This window comes from Triturus cristatus, chromosome 1_2 (genome assembly GCF_964204655.1).
Source record: "Triturus cristatus chromosome 1_2, aTriCri1.1, whole genome shotgun sequence".
Lineage (NCBI taxonomy): Eukaryota > Metazoa > Chordata > Amphibia > Caudata > Salamandridae > Triturus > Triturus cristatus.
The window spans coordinates 520,443,587-520,461,958 of record NC_140580.1 but is presented as its reverse complement, the minus strand read 5'-3'; positions in this window follow the sequence as shown (position 1 = coordinate 520,461,958).

The following is an 18,372-nucleotide window of genomic DNA, read 5'->3' as shown; positions in this document are numbered from 1 at the left end:
CCAAGCCTGTGACTGTGATTCTTCCCCCCCATTGTTGGGGGATATTCATCACGTTGCCCTGTGTGTGAGAGACAATGTTAATGCTGTTTCATGCAACATGCATGTTTCATACACATTCAAGTTGGCACTGTTCCTCCAGGTAGTTGTATGTGCCTAGCATTCTCCTCAATGTTCACTTGTGGATGGGTATGTTGCAGGGGGCAGATTGATATGTTCTCCTGAGTCTTTGACATGTCGATTTGTGGCTTGGATGCTTCTTCGGCTCTGTATTGGTCTTGTTGTGTTGCATGTCCATTGTGACAGTGGGTAAATCCATTGCCTGTCCTGGTGGTGTCTGCTTGTGTAAGGGGTGTGTGTGACAGGGACTGCTGGTGGGTGTTGTGTGATTTGGCCTTGGGGCTCCCAGGTGATGTAGCTGTCCCCCTATGGAGCATGCTGCCATGACAGTGAGTGTGAGTTCCTGTCCTAGATATCTGACCTTGTTGTCTTGGTGTTTGTGTTTGCACTGGTCACAGGAGGGCCTTGTGCTGCCCACACCAGGGCCAAGTGTGAGCTATCTTGTCAGTATTTTCCCAATCCTTGTGCATTGCGCATGGTTATGTAGCTGGGCCATATGGGATGAGGGCAATTGTGTCTGATTTATGATTCAAACATACGTTTTGTGCCACCCACCCTCCCAGCATACCGGACATCCATTCTTGGGTTGGTGCTTCATGTAGCATGGGACATAGCATGGCCTTGCTTTCTCAATGGGGCATACACATGTTATTAGCATTTGCGTAGTTTTTGACTGTGGGTCTGGCCGGGTAGTTGCGTGCATTTGGTGTAGTTGGGGTGTGGATGCCATTACCCCCATGTTATGTAAGTTGTTTGTGTACTCACCAGGCTCTGCAACTCCTTGGAGTCCATGTACTCCCACCGGCGGAAGCATGGCCATCAACTTCTTCTCCCAGGGATGGTAATGTACTGGTCTGCGGGGCGCACCACCTCCAGTGATGTTGCTCTGGGCGTAGTCATCATTCATTTTGCGCTTGACCGCCCTCCGCAGATCGTACCACCTGGCTTGGCATTCATTCCTGGCCCTTCTGATGGGTGCAACAGCATTCACCCTATCGACAATCCCCTGCCACAGGCGTGATTTTTCAGCTATGCTGGTCTGTCTGACCAATGTTCCAAACAGCTGTGGCTCGACTCTGATGACTTCATTGACAAGGATTTCCAGCTCCTCCCTTGTGAACTTTGGATTCTTGTCTGTGGGCATGGTGTAGGGTGAGGGTGTGGATGGTTGTGGGTGTGTGGGTCTGAATGTGACGGTGTGGGTGTGAATGTGTAGAGGGGGTATGTGTGAATGAGGTTGTGTGAAGGTGTATATGTTAAGGTGGATGGGTGCAGTTGTTGGTGTGTGCTCTCTAGCTGCAGTGAGTCTGTTGCAAAGGCTCATGGTTTGTGTGTGTGGGCCCTTTTTATTGGTCCATTTGTGGCTGTGGCTCAGTTTGAATTTTTGGTGGGTGTGTTATAAGGGGTGGTTGTGAGTTTGCCCCTCTGTTTGCGTGTTTGGATGTGTCCAGGTCAGTCCTTTCCATTTTTTGTGCAGTGTAGACGTGTTTTGTGGTGTTGTGCGAGTCGAATAGACCCTCCTTGTGCTGTTTTACAGTGTCCGTGGTTCAGTACGGTACAGGGGTACGAGTCGTACAGACACACACCCCCATGCGTTGTGTATGTACGGTGCGTACACCGCCATTGCTCTGTACGCTGCGTACACCGCCATTGCTATGTACGGTGCGAACACCCCCATTGCTATGTACAGTGCGTACACCGCCATCCGCTATGTACGGTGCGTACACCCCCATCGCTTATGTACGGTGCGAACACCCCCATCGCTATGTACGGTGCGTACACCCCCATTGCTATGTACGGTGCGTACACCGCCATCGCTTATGTACGGTGCGTGCACCGCCATTGCTATGTACGGTGCGTACACCGCCATCGCTTATGTACAGTGCAAACACCCCCATCGCTATGTACGGTGCGTACACCCCCATTGCTATGTACGGTGCATACACCGCCATCGCTTATGTACGGTGCGTACACCCCCATTGCTATGTACGGTGCGTACACCGCCATCGCTTATGTACGGTGCGTACACCCCCATTGCTATGTACGGTGTGTACACCGCCATCGCTTATGTACGGTGCGTACACCGCCATTGCTATGTACGGTGCGTACACCGCCATCGCTTATGTACGGTGCAAACACCCCCATCGCTATGTACGGTGCGTACACCCCCATTGCTATGTACGGTGCGTACAACCCCATTGCTATGTACGGTGCGTACACCGCTATCGCTTATGTACGGTGCGTACACCGACATTGCTACTGTACGGTGCGTACACAGACATTGCATATGGACAAGTCATTCCCCGTGTATGGGACGGACGTTTTCCGTACAAATCGTAAATCGGAAACCCGGTCCGGATCGTACTAGTACGGTCGGACTGCATTTTTACGATTCGTACGGAAAAGTGTCCGGGTACGTCTCGTACAACTTTTCCCGATCTGATTCGTACGGATAGGGCTCATCCGTATGTACTTTTTCCCAAACAAATCGTACTTCACGGGTCGGACGTGACTTGTACGATTCGTACGGAAAAAAATACGGATACGAGTCGTACGGGAACAAAAATTACAGGATAGGAATCGGCCCCTTGATATTGTTAATTGTGGTGATTAATGTATTATTAATTAGTTATTAATTGGTTGTTAATTATTAATAATTAATTGGTAAATATGTTAATTGTGTCTTTTTTTTAGGAGCAGGTTGTGGGTTTGTAGGGGAATAGGGTGGGAAGTAACTTAATTGTAATGAGGTAATTAATATTTTTAATAATTAAGATTTATGTATTTAATATTTAATATTGGTAATTGTGTTAAATAATTAATTATTAAATATTTATTAATTGGTTATTAATAATTATTCGTTAATTATTAATTATGTTATTTGTGTCATTTTTTTATGAGCAGGTTGTGGGTTGATAGGGGAGGAGGCCTGGAAGTAATTTAATTTTAATATATTCTTTGCAATTTTTTTATAGAAAAATTAATTTAGTTTGTTTTATAGTGTGAATTGTGTGAATTAATTTACTACTTTTTTTTTATTGCTTGTTAATTGTTATTAATTAATTGTTAATTAATTATGTTAATTGTGTTATGTTTTACAACATTGGTGATGTTATTTATAGGGGAATATGGTGGGAGGTAATTTATTTTTAATTAATTAATTAATTGTTTGTTAATTAATGTTAATTATTTTGCTAGAGTGGGAATAGTAAATTATTCCCCTCCGCTATCCAACACTTTCCCTACTGTTGCACTTGCTGGAGTGGGAATAGCAAAATATTCCCCTCTGCTATCCAACACTTTCCCTACTGTTGCACTAGCTGGAGTGGGAATAGTAAATATTCCCCTCCGCTATCCAACACTTTTCCTACTGTTGAACTTGCTGGAGTGGGAATAGTAATTTTTACCCATACGGTATCCAACACTTTCCCTTCTGTTGAACTTGCTGGAGTGGGAATAGTAATTTTATCCCCTCCACTATCCAACACTTTCCCTACTTTTGCACTCGCTGGTGTGGGAATAGCAATTTTATCCCCTCTGCTATCCAACGCTTTCCCTACTGTTGCACTTCCTGGAGTGGGAAGAATATATACCTTTACAACGCGGATTTTACTCCGCAATACAATCACAACGCGGTCGATACAATGACCGCGTTGTAACCACGGAATGCCATTACTGCGCAAGTCATTACATTGACTTGCAGTAGATGGCGCCGTAACATTAGAAATGTATAATTTACTATCCCAACTCCAACCTACGTAACAGTAGGGAAGGTGTTGGAATAGTAAACTATACTATTCCTTCTGTTAGAGCGTCATCTACTGCAAGTCGATGTAATGTATTGCATAGTAATGGCACTGCGTGGTTACAACGGGGTCGTTGTAACGACCGCGTTGTTATTGTATTGCGGAGTAAAATCCACGATGTAAAGGTTATTTCCCAATTTTTACCCCAATGCTATCCCAACACTTTCCCTACTGTTGCACTCCCTGGAGTGGGAATACTAAATTATTCCTCTCCGCAATCCAAAACTTTCCCTACTGTTGCACTTGTTGGAGTGGGAATAGTAAATTATTCCCCTCCGCTATCCAACACTTTCCCTACTGTTGCACTTGCTAGAGTGGGAATAGTAATTGTTACCCCTACGCTATCCAACACTTTCCCTACTCTTGCACTCCCTGGAGTGGGAATAGTAATTTTTACCCCTTCGCTATCCAACACTTTCCCTACGGTTGCCTTCGCTGGAGTGGGAATAGTAATTTTACCCCTCCGCTATCCAACACTTTTCCTACTGTTGCACTCTCTGGAGTGGGAATAGTAATTTTTACCCCTACGCTATCCAACACTTTCCCTACTTTTGCTATCCCTGGAGTGTCAATAGTAATTTTTTCCCTACGCTATTCAACACTTTTCCTACTGTTGTACTTGCTGGAGTGAGAATAGTAAATTATTCCCCTTCGCTATCCAACACTTTCCCTACTGTTGCACTTGCTGGAGTGGGAATAGTAAATTATTCCCCTCCGCTATCCAACACTTTCCCTACTGTTGCTCTCCCTGGAGTGGGAATAGTAATTTTATCCCCTCCGCTATCCAACATTTTCCAAACTGTTGCAGTTAATGTAGTATAAAATGTAGTTTAAAATATATATATATATATATTTTAATATTTTAATTTATTATTAATATAATATGATATATATGTGTATTTATAATTTTCAATATGTTTCTAACATTTTATTATTTATTAAAATAATTATTTATTAATATTATTAAGTAAATATATACATTGTATTTTATTTATATGTATGTTTAATTTATTTTTACATTATATTTAGTACTTAAAATTTTATTTTTTTCATAATTCTAACTATGATTATTTTTAATTATATGTATTATTTAATTTATTTTACATTATTTTTTAAACATTTTTAAAAACTATATTTTTAACAACTATATTTTTAACAAAAATATTTTTTTCCGATATTTTTGTTCGTACCATTCTGAAGATAGAAGGTCGATATTTTTGACGATATTTTTGTCATGATATTTTTGTAGGTCGACATTTCTGTTGATTCTGTCAGTGATCCGCCTTCAAAACTGAACTGAAAAGGCTTTTTGATCGGCACTCCTTTATGCACTCAGTAGCCACAGAACTACTGAATTTATGGCAGGGTAACAAAGATCTCATGAATTATGTTTCCAATTTTAATAGGTTGGTTGCGGAAGCAAATTGGCCTGAAAGTAAACTTAGCTCTTTGTTTCACAAGGACTTGCGAGACGAGTTGAAGGATTTATTATCTCAAGTAGTTGACCCTCCCGATTTATGTAGCTATTTGATCGACCTAGTGGTAACACTAAATCATAGCCTTACAGAAAGATGGAAGGATTGGGTATATCCCAATACCAGAATGCATGTCTTTAGAGAAAACAAACCAGATCCAGAGAAAAACCCTGCAGATCCAGAACCTATGCAAATAGGCAGTTTGAGAGATCCATTGAGGGAGAAAGTACGAGAGAGACTTTAAGATATGAAGTTGTGTTTATATTGTGGCAGGAAAGGCCACTTCTTATGTGATTGCGCCCTGAAACCAAAAAGAAGAGGGTAACTAGCTTCCTGAAACCTGTTGAGACTTGTTTTTTAGATGGATCTAGTCTTTTAGTCTCCAACACATTCGTACAAGTCACTTCCATGCATTGATATCATCGCTTCTTTGTCCGTATCCAAGTGACTTGGGGGGAACCCTCTACACAGATGCATATATTAATTGATTCTGGTACCATTGGAAATTTCATGGGCATAGTCTTAGACACGCAATTTGCTATCTCGTCCAAAGAAATGGTGGACAAAGTTAAGACCATAGACGGTAGTGCCATCAAATCAGGGCCCATTACCAATTCCACTGAGGAACAGTTGTTGCTTATGCAAGAAAACCACAAAGAAGTGGTATGTTTTGATTTGATCCAGCCCCCCAACTGGCCAGAGAAGTATAACTCCGACATTTATTGGACTATCGTACCATCATGTCATCTGCAACACCAAAAGGTACTGTCTCTCAGTCTGCCGCCGCTTTTGCTAACCCATATTGACGTGGTTTGCTGGAATTGTTAGATTCTGTTGTATTCAGTATCGCGGTAGCCCCGGACGGAGCTACCAAGTCGGAGGAACTGTATTTTCACATTTTTCCTGCAATTTAAGGGTTATTTTGCACAGTAACTATTTTTAAGAGTATTGTATGTTTCATGTTTGTTGTTTTTGGTCTTGTTGGTTTAGATAAAGTTTACTTATTTTTCTAAACTGGTGTGGTGTCCATTTGTAGTGTTTTCACTGTATTACTGTATGTGTTTACAAATGCTTTACACACTGCCTCTGAGATAAGCCTGTCTGCTCGTGCCAAGCTACCAAGGGGGTGAGCAGGGGTTATTTTAGAAGTGTATCCCCCTTACCCTGACTAGGAAGCAGAGTCCCTACTAGGACAAAGGTACCTATCTCTGCCAACTAGAGACCCCCATTTCTCACACACGCCCTTTCCCCTCTCCTGCCCCTTCTCCTTTATTTTGTGTGCTAAAGAAGGATGGAGAGTTTAGTTCTTGTATTGACTACTGAGCACTCAATAATGTGACCATTAAGACTCATACCCCTTACTTTTGAATCAGTCACTCCTAGATCAAGTCAAGAATGCAAAGGTCTTCACAAAACTGAACTTGAGAGGGGCGGACCATTTGGTACGTGTTGGAGAGGAAGACAAGTGGAAAACAGCCTTTTGTACTAAATTTGGTTTACACGAATACTTGGTCATGTCCTTTCGACCTCTGCAATGCCCCAGCTGCATTTCAGTTTTTTATTATTAACAAAGCCTTATGGGAATATTTGGATACATGCGCTGTAGATTATATTGATGACATTCTTACATATTCCGCCTCCATGCAAGAACTGGAAAAGCACATTAGAGCTGTATTACAGAAACTGATGGAACACAGCTTGTTTGTTAAACTAGAGAAATGTAAATTCCATGTAACTGCAGTTTCCTTTTTTTGGATATGTCTTGTCTGCACAGGGGATTAGCATGGATCCTCGGAAGGTGATGGCAATCACACTGGTGAAGTCCCCCCAGACTGTAAAAAGTTCAGAGCTTCCTAGCCTTCGCAAACTTCTATAGATGATTTATCGATCACTTTACATCCTTAGCCTCACCCATTACCCTTGTGCAAAGGTATGAAATGTCAGTTGACAGAAGAAGTGAAGACAGCATTCCAACAACTGAAGATAGCTTTTACTATCACCCCCATTCTACAACACCCAGATCCCTTGCAAGTAGAGGTGGGTGGTGTTTTATCCCAAATAGACAGGGGAACAGAGAAAGTGCATCCAGTTGCTTTCTTTTCCCATAAATTGAGTCCAGCTGAAACCAATTACACAGTGGGGGATAAGGGGTTGTTGGCCATTAAAAGGACTTTTGATGAATGGTGGCATTACTTGTTAGGTTCCCTACATACAGTCAGTGTCCTAACAGATCACAGAAACCTGATTTGTTTTTAAATCGGCCCAGCACCTGTCCATGTAGTTATTGCACTTGAAAAGTCTTTTAATGATTTTGATTTTGTTATTCAGTTTCAATCAGGCCAACCACATAGTAAAGTAGATGCCATTTCTCATTTGGGGTACGTGGTACATGAACCCGCAACAGAACATCCTCACATTATACCACTTGAATGAAAAGCAGTTCACTCAGGAGGTGTCTATGGCACAGAAAACCAAATGTGGAGGCTGTTGCTCATATACATAATGGTCAAAGGGTACACGATCGACGTATATCCGAGGGGGTTCATACGTTCCCACCGTCCTGCCTCAACAACAGGCCTTTGAATGGTGCCATACACATATTCTAGTTGGGCATCCAGGTGAAAGGAAATATTAGATCTCCTTAACAGACACTTCTGGTGGCCTACTCTCACCATGAACACTAACCAGTACATACATGTACACATAGTAAGAGCTCCCATCAAGCTCCTGCATTTTTGTTAACACCGTTATCTACTCCCCCTGCACCTTGGCATACCAGTTCCACAGATTTCATTGTTGAATTGTACAAAACGGAATAGGGTCATACTACAATTTTGGTCATAGCAGATCTTCAAACCAAAATTACCCATTTTATCCCTGTGTGGGGATTACCCACCTCTAAAGAGTTGTTTGAGGTGTTCTTGCAAAATATAATGTGCCTTCATGGTCTCCCATCCATCATCATTTCTGACAGAGGTTCTCAGTTCATTTCCAGAGTCTGGAGGGGGTGGGTGACACACTACAGATAGAACATTCATTTGTCCTCAAGCCACCACCCACAGACAGATAAATGGAGGGGGTCAATGAGAGTCTAGAACAGTATTTACGGTGACAACTGTTGCATAATGTCACTGACTGGGGTGTGTATATTTGGGCTGCAGAATTTGCCTATAACAACATAATTCACAGCTCTACCAACTATTCACCGGTTTCCTATAACTATGGTTTTCATCCCCGTTTTCTATTACTTCCTTCCTCCCTCATACCAGTGGTTCCTGCTGTACAAGGTTTCGTTGATCATGCATATGAGATAAACAGGCAGCACAAGAGAATCTAAAACAGGCTAAGGAAGAGTACAAAAAGTATGCAGACCAATATCCCTGGCCACATCCTGTTGCTTAAAAGGGATCACGAAAATTCAAACCTCGATATATTGGGCCTTAAAAAATCTCTAAGATAATCAATAACGTTGTAAAAATATTGGAACTGTCCTCCACATTGCGAATACATCCTGTATTTCATGTTTCTCTGTTGAACCGGTTACATTTGGAACTCAGATCCTAGCGAGACCATCTGCCGTTCTCCTCGATGATTAACCTGAGTTTGAAGTGGAGGTTATTTTGGATTTCAAAAGGATACAGCGTAAATTGCAGTAGCTCATATATATATACACATATAAGCATTGTCGGTGATTCTAGATAAAGAAAGTGATCAAACAAGAATAATGAAATTTAAAAGCGATCTAAAAGTCCGTTTAGAAAAATATGAAAAGAGAATAAAAGATAAGAAAGCAACTAAGTTCTTACAAGATCGATTGGCCTATGAAAATGGACAAATATATACATTTGCCAAATGATTTGATAGAGCAAGGAGGCAAAAAGTCCAAAACAGTGATTCATTTCAACAAGAAAACTCACAAAGTGAGATGACCTTGGACACAGGTTCAGAAGTTGAACAAGAGGAATCCACGAGAAAGGGAAGAGGAACTACCCGATTTACAGGAGCAGATGAATTACATTTTTTACAATTGGATCAAAGAACAGACCATCGAACAACGAGAGGACGAGAAAGACCTCGAGGAAAAGGAAGCAAAGGAGAGGGTGCCAAGGGCGAAAGAGAAATATTCGAAAAAACAACAGGGAGATCAATGCGATCCAATTCAAGACAGATGACCAAGTAACAAAGGAAAATAATACAGTGGTTAACTTAAGTCCTATGGCCTTATCAAGAGAAGATATGACTACATTAGAACTAGGGCTGTCATATTGCCACAGAAATGAATTCAATTATGCCAATAGCAGGATGGATCTATTCAGGTTTGTGAGGAAATTAAAACTTACAAAATTACACAAAACAAGGAATATAGCTCAGGATACTTTGGAGACAATGAAGATAACTGATAGAACACCACCTTTGAACTTAACTGTGTCAGATCTAAACACCTTAGAAGATATGTGGTCATTATAAAAGGAGAATGAGGATTTGCAATATGTTGTGGAGCCATTTAATGTTCTTCACAGAGATCTAGTAAATTTGAATTTGGAAATAGAAGATATCACCCCATTCCGACCTAAATCGAGGTACATTCCACAAATGAGTAAGGATAATTTGGATATCTTTTTGGACAGTGTCATAAAAGACTTGAGACATTTATACCTAACAGTCGGTGATCGCAAAACACAACAAAATCCAAAAGAAAGAAAGATTTTTCAAACAATTGAGAAAATTAGGAGAACACCTGGAGTGATAGCCAAGCCTTATGACAAAGGGGGAAATATAGTTCTCTGGGGCAAAGATCTGTACAAAACTGAGGCATTAGGTCAACCTAATAACAGATATTTTTACAAAAGGATAACAATGGATGAATTTGAAGATGTCAAAAACTGTTTCACAGATAGACTGAGCATGTGGAAGAATCAGAATCTTTTAAGCTGGGATGAGTTTAGCTTTTAGAAACAGGAACATCCAGTCCTGCCCGTCTTTTATATGATCCCAAAGATTCATAAGGATTTAAAGACGCCACGAGGGAGACAATAACGGCACAGAATAGTCTTTTTGAAAATGTCTCCAAATATATTGACTTTTTCTTAAACCCGATTACCACTATTCTTCAATCATATCTAAAGGATTTAGCGGACTTTTTGAAACACATCTATGAAGTTAAATGGGAACAAAATATGGTTTTGATGATTCTGGATGTCTCAACCATGTATACGAGTATAAGACATCCGGATGGTTTGAAAGCAACTGAATACTTTTTAAGAATTAAACCCATTAGATTTGTAGAACACAACAAGATGTTGTTATAAATGATGGGATGGTGCTTAACAAGGAACATATTTCTGTTTGAGAATGAGTTGTTCCAACAAGAGCAAGGAACGGCGATGGGCACCTGCTTTTCCCCCAGTTATGCTAATCTACATCTAGGCTGGTGGGAGGAGCAGGCGCTCGGGGACCAGGGTTGGAACACTGGCCAGAAAAAATCATGGTGTGGCTAAGATTTATTGACTATGTTTTTGTGTTGTAGCAGGGCACAGAGACAGAGGCTGATCATTTTATTACTGTATTGAATGAAAATGATTTGAATTAAAATTTTGTGGAACATAAAAGCAAAACATCAGTAGAATTTCTTGAAATCAAGATTTGGGTGAAAGAAGGTATATTGGAAAGCACCATTTTTAAGAAACCAACTACTGGAAATACAATACTTCATGTCAGCAGTTCACATCCAATCCCTTTGATAAAACGTATACCATTTGGGGAGTTCTACAGAGCAACGAGGGCTTGTAGCACCATAGAGGAATATGACCAAGTAGAACAGGAGATGAAAAATCGTTTCCTACAAAGAGGTTATCCATCTTCCTTTTTAGAAGCAGCATCAAAGAAGGCAATGAGTATGAACAGAGAACATTTACTTTTTGAACCATCAAAAACTGCTGTAAAAAAGAAAAACAGGACAACACAGAGTGGACATAGACTTATAACAACATATAGTGTAGAACACATGAAAATACATCAAATTTTAAATAAGCACTGACACTTTATTAAGGAAAACCTGGTTATAGGTCAGCAGACAACAAAACAACCACAGATTACATACAGAAAATCTAAATCATTAAGGGATTAAGTAGTGAGAAGTGATTGTTCAGATATTACACATCATTAAACTTGGCTTCAACAAAAGGAATGTTTAAGAAAATGCTCAAAATGCAAGTCCTGCCAGCATGGAGAAAATATCTTGATTTTAAGAACAGCTTTTTTTTGTCTGTTTTTGTCCTCATTGTGCAATGTTTAGGAAAGAGGAGCATCAAGGGCCCCGGTCCTATCCAACTTAGTCTGAAAGCACTCCTTTATAATTGTCAAATCTGGAGTAGAAAAAGAAGTTCCCAACCTTCCCAGGTGTGGGGGCCCCCTTGTTTCCACTTTCATAATTTGCTGCCTGTGGAGGGGAGCTAGCCATTATGGCTACTCGTTCAAGCCCTTGCTTGAAGGCCATTGCCATTGCTTAATCATTGGACTTATTTTGTAAGGTCATTCTTTGTACCAGTCTAGAAGGTCTTCAAGTGAAATTGTTGTATTGTTCCCAGATACCCCAAAATCTATATCTCTTGCTTACCCTCCAGTATAGTATATTCTCTGAATTGAGGCTAGCCATTCTCTATGTGTTGGGGGTACAGGATTCACCCACTTTATACAGATTTCTCTTCTGGCCAACAGTATTAATAGGAAGAGAAGATTTTCACAATCTTTATCTAATTTCGGGTAACCTGAGATGTTCTGGCCAATCCCAAAAATAGCAAGATCTATGCTTACCTTGATTGGTTGGCCCAAGAGAAGCAAGAGAGTCTTACCTGCCTCATTCCAAAACTGCTCGAGAACGGGGCACTGCCGGAACATATGGAGATCATGGAGATCATCCGCTCTTTCTTACCCACATTTTGGATAGCATCTCACCTTTTGCTTTTTGATCTTGGATAGCTTCCTTGGTGTCCAGTATGCTCTGTTGGTAGTAAACAGGTGATTTTTTTTCAAGGGGGCGGATTTCACTATGCACCAGCATGTTGCCATAGATACTTGCCATATGTGTGTTATATCCAGCGTCGGCAGCACTTTCCCCCATATCTCGTTTGGAATCATGAAATCATTTCCCCCGCCTGAATAAGAGCCCAATACCTACAGGAAATTTCTTTCTTGGGTATCTTATTTCTCTGGAGTAATTTCTTGACTTCTCTAGTCCCGTTTCTTCTTCTCTAAGGCTCTTGACCCAATTCTGTAGCTGATAATATTAAAATTTTGAAATAGTACCCTCGGTCTTGCTTACAAGAGCATCCCAGTTGTTAATTGAGTTTTGCTCTATAAGTTCACCCCATTTATTTATACCTCTTCTCCTTAAGGGGATGGCTAGTCTGTCTTTAAGACATTCCGGGGTACCGTGCGAATCCCATATAGGAGCGAGATCGCTGTAGTAGGGGATTTTCAATGTACTCCTTATCTGGTACCATAGTTTTGCAGCTGACCAGGGAGTCTTCAGTTTTATTTTTATGAAGAACTTGGGATGCCTAAATTTATGCAGAAAGTGGCTGTCATCTTTATTAACTAGCACCTGCAGGTGTTGGGGGTAGACCCCATAACTGTCCAGTAATATTCTTGAGTATTTGAATTGAAATGCCTTACAATATTCCATCAGATCCGGGCCTCCCTGGTTTTTTATCCTTATCAGTTTTTCCAGGCAATTCTCATTCCCTTCGCGGCCCAAATGAAGCTGTTTAATTCTCCTTGTAATTTTTTCAACCATTCTTTCTTATATTCCAACAGTATAGCACTGAATATATATATTTAGGGACGAGTGACATCTTGATTACATTGGATTTTACCATAAAGGTTAGTGGAAGCCCACCCCAAACTTCCTTACTTCCCCCAAAAGTCTGTGGAAATTCACACTTGTTATTTTTTTTAATCTCTTTTACTAGGTCTATGCCAAGTTACTTTATTTTTTCTTTCACCAAAAGATTTTTAGAGTCACAGTTCCAGTCCATGATCTCAGAGTTTGATTAATTTATAATATATCCTGATACCTTTCCGAACTGGGCCATAACCTCCTCTTTTGTTGGAAATAATATCGCAAGCTTACTAGAAAATAGCATCAGGTCATCAGCATACACTACCACTTTTTTCTTCCAGCCTTGATATGTAAATGGTATAATCTCCTGGTTTCCTCTTAATAAACAGGCCAGTGGTTCTATATAAAAATTAAACAATAAGGGGGGTAGGGGACAGCCCTGTCTCGTACCTCTGTTAATTGATATTTTGTCAGTAAGACTATCATTCACCAGGACCTTTGCTGATGGGTTTTTATAGATTAGTTTTATGGCCTTTTGAAAGGTTTCTCGCAGGTTAAATTTCCCTAGAGCTTCATTCAGGATCAAATGCTTAGGCAGCATCGAAAGTAATGATTGATAAAGGAGTGTTGTACTGAGTGGCTATATCTATCGCTCCTATTGACTCTTGGGTTAATTCTTGTATCTGTCTCCCTTTGATTAAACCTTTCTGGTTGGGGTGGACTAAGGATCCTACAACCTTACTAAGCCGTTTGGCCAATATCTGTGTATCAATTTTATGGTCTGTATTTAGAAGTGAAATCGGCCTAGAGGATTTACACTTTGTTTGATCTTTCCCTGGTTTTAGCAGAATGGTTATACTAGCCTCATTCCATGAATCCGGGAGATCTCTCTGAGCTAGAAAGATTTAATTCAAGAGCTCAGTCATAGGGGTGACCAAGACATTTTGCAGATTAACATATAGTTCACTGGGAAGTGCATCCGGACCTGCTGCTTTCCCCCTTTTTAGGCCTTTGATTACTTCTGCCACTTCTTCTATCGTAATTTCCTGATGAAGCTCCTCCTTCTGCTCTTGGTTCAGGGATGGAAGTGTTATTTTATCCAGGAAGTTAAATATTTCTCCTAGTGTGGCCGAGGATTCTTCCAAGTATAGATTTTCAAAGAATTTTACAAAAGCTTCTCTGATTGCTGCATTATCCGAACTATAGGCAGGTTGATTACCTGTTTGAATACTTGCTACCCGATTACGAGTTTGGTCTATTTTTAATTTCCACGCCAGTATTTTGCCATATCCTTTACCGTCTTCATACTGCGAGAGTTTGCTTACCCCCCATTTGTCCCTTATTATTGTTTCCAGAATGTCTAAAAGGGCATCCTTCTTCATTTTCTTCTCTTCTGCCGGTTTTGCTATTTCTTTCTGGGTCTCTTTTTCTAACAATTCCCGCTCCAACATTTTTATTTGATTTTCTACCTGATTAATAAGGGACTGGGTGTCTTATGTTTGTAGGCAGCAAGATTCTTTATTTTCCCTCTGATAACTGCCTTATACGCATCCCAAGCTACTTTCTTGGAGGTCCCACCCTCGTTTATTTAAAAAAAGAGAGCGGTTTCTCTAGCTAGGGCTTCAGTATTAAGAGGATCTATAAAATACTGCGGTCTACGGTCCACCTTGTAGGGGGAGAGGTGTTTCTAGGCGAGAGTCGCAATAAAACTGCCGAGTCGTCAGATATGAGGGCTGGTAGATGTTCTATCTTTTGTGTGATACTGGCCAGTCAACTATCTATAAGAAAAAAATCTATTCTAGAGGCACGGTTATGCTTCTTGTTCTGGAACGTGAAACAGTGGGCCTTACCCCCCTTATCTTTCCAGATGTCTATAATCCCCAGGTCTTTAATGAAAAGTCCTACCCACTCTCTCATTTTCGGTAGGTTTTCTCTATTTCTAGCTGGGAGTCGGTCCACGTTCGGGTTTAAAATTATATTAAAATCACCTCCCATTAAGATAGGGGACTGGGCATTCAGTAGCTGTGAATAAACCTTTTGAACTGGAATAGCGTCATCCGTATTAGGCCCGTAATAGCCCACCTCTGTATATGAAGTGTTATAAATCCTTACTCTTACTCTCGCCCATCTCCCCTTTGAATCCATCTCTGCTGAATCAATCCTTGCCTTAAGGGATTTTGTTTTAAAAGGATGCCCACTCCTTTCATACAACATTCTTGATTTGTACAAATATAGGTATCTACCCACTTCTGATACTTGATTATGTCTACCCATTCATTTTTTAAGAGGTGGATTTCTTGTAATATAATTATCTCGCTGTCTATTGCCTTCAGATATTCCATGATTTTCTGTCTACGTCTTTTTATTCTAAGATCATTTACGTTCCATGATATTATATTAACTGTCTTCATGTTTGTTTGTTTTTCTTCTAACGGAGCCCCCAGCACTTATCGCCTTTTCCTAGAACCCTTCTTCCTTAACGTTGCACACCTTGGACTTTTTTTCCTTTTTTTCCCTAACTTGCTCCCCACCCTGTGCTGTTTTTATTTTTATTTTCAAAGAATTTCTTAGTGATTTGTTCCCCTTACCCTTACTGTGTTGCCCCCCTCCTCAGGCCACTTATGGCCCCGGGGACCCCAACCCCCGTGGCCGGCCTTTGTTTTTTTATTATTTAAAAAATAATAATAATTATAGAAACACCTAGGACATGCTGGACAAACCGTATGTACCTATAACCATGACGATTTGCGTGATATTCATTAAAAGGCGACTATGCATACAATGAATCCATGTGGAATGTATTAACACCGCTAGTGAAGCTCTGACGTGTCTGACGCCCTACCGTGCCTAATCCCGGCGCCCCCGCCGGTGGGTACTCTCCAAGTAGACACCCTTGTCGTTTATTTATACAAACATGGGTAGCTATTGACGGGCACATTTAATACACACGCACACCAAGCCATTCAAAGGCAATTCAACAAAAATTCGACCAAACTATGCAAGAAACCCCCCTCACGGTTAATAAAACACACATCCACCGCCGGATGTGTAATACTTTTTATTTTACTCTCTGGAAAGGAGCCGAACCTCACTTGGGAGTCACAGCGTGCTCCTGGCTGAGCCCAATGCTGTGTTACGCCCACCAGTGCCCGCCGAGTGCCACACACCTCTGTGTTGTATTCCACCAGCTAGTGCGTATGCTATGACACTCTCTAGCCCATGTGCACTGTAACACCACCCCGTGAATATGTCATGCCACACTTGCCTTCGCACGGGTTATATTGCCCCATCTAACGTGCCTTCCTCAATGCCTATGTTATAATGCACAGCGCTATGCCATACATATTACAATCTGGGATCCATATCTTTGTCACAGTGCATATGCAACATTACACTCCCCAGCACAAATTTTATATTACAACTTTAGAGACTAGTTAGGTTACACAACACTGCCCTGTGCATATTAAACTCCAAGGCGCATATCGCATAGCACGCGCTAGTGCCTGTGCTATCTCGCGCTCTCCAATGAATCTATCATTGCGCACAATGTATTGCATATTATATTTCACGCCCGGTTCATCTTATATCACACTTTTTGGTGCATAGTTTATACCATATACTATATCTAGTTCTCATTTTCAATCGTGCTCTCAGGACTATGTTCTATATAACACTGCGTCCACCTACCCTTTTCACAGGCATTACATTTTGCGATGGGGGGTGGAGGGTCAGGGGGTGTTTCTGCCAAGTGAGCCCGGAGTCATAGTCACAAACGTCCTCTTCTTCCTGAATAAAAGTGAGATTATGCTGCATACTTGTTCATATTTTAAGTAGTTCGCACAGACACACGTTTTAAAAGCAATAAAGTTCCTAATACCCACCTTCTCGGAACAGTTAGCTTGCTGCCCCATCCACCTCCTCCCTATCCTCTGTTGTCTGAATCCTTGGACTAGCCTCCTCCCTCCTGCCATGCATGGTCTGAGGTGCTGCCACTGCCCTCCATTTAGCATGATGTACCAGTCCACTCCTCCTGCCCTCCATTGCCCAATTCTATGGCCCATCATTGACCTCCTGCTTAGCCTCTGTGCTTAGCTTGCTGCCCCTATTCTCCTTCCCCCTGCCCTCCGATGTCTTTGTCCATCCTTTTTGCCCACCATGTTCCATGGACCTGCCACTCCTATCTACTCTGAGTGTTCTGTTGAGCTGCCACTCCCCTCCCACCTGCCTAGCATTGGCAGATGACTGTAACCTGTCCCTGCCACCTCCACCCTGCCTGTCCACATGCCATGCCCCTATCTCCTTCCTCCTGTCCTCCATGGTCCATGTTACTGCCACACCCTTCTGCCCTCCCTGGTCTGTTGTGGTGCAACTGCTCCTCCTGACTGCCCCGCGCGGTCTGTTGTGAGGCCCCTTCCCCTGAACTCTCTTGTCTGTGCCCAGGTCCTGACCCTCCCTTCTATCCTCCATGGTCCTTTGTGCATGCCCCTGCACCCTCCTTCTTACCCATTATAGCCATTGTGCTGCCACTAACCCTCCCGCTTTCCATGCATGGTCTTCTGTGCTGCCATGGCCCCTCCCACCTTCCCTGTGTGGTCAGCTAGCTGTCCTTGACCCCCTCCCACCTTCCCTCCATGGTCTGTGTGTATGCCATCATAGTCTCACTGTTGCTCTCCATGGTGTGTCTTGTTTCTAGTGCCCATCCTGCCTGACCTCCATGGTCATCTTGCTACTCCTGTCCTGCCCCCTTGCCCCCAGCCCTCTGTTTACATGTGCAGACCCCTACTCCCTCCCTCCTGGCTTGTCTGTTCCATTGTAATGCCCCTGATCCGTCCCTCCTGCCCTTTATGGTCTGTTATGCTGCAGCTGTCTCTCCTGTCTGTCCATTATGGTCAGCTAGCTTCCATTGCCTCTTTCCCCTCTGTTCTCTGTTGTCCATGTGCATGGTCCTGTCCCCTCCCTATTGCTTTCCATGGATTGTTATGCTGCACTCCCGTCCTGCATGCCCTGTGTGGTATATTGTGCTGCTGCAAACCCTGATATCTGCCCTGTAGGGTCAGTTGGTGCACCTCTCCATGTCCCTCCTGTCCCCTGTTATCTGAGTCCATGTCCCTACCCCAATTCCTCCTGCCTACCA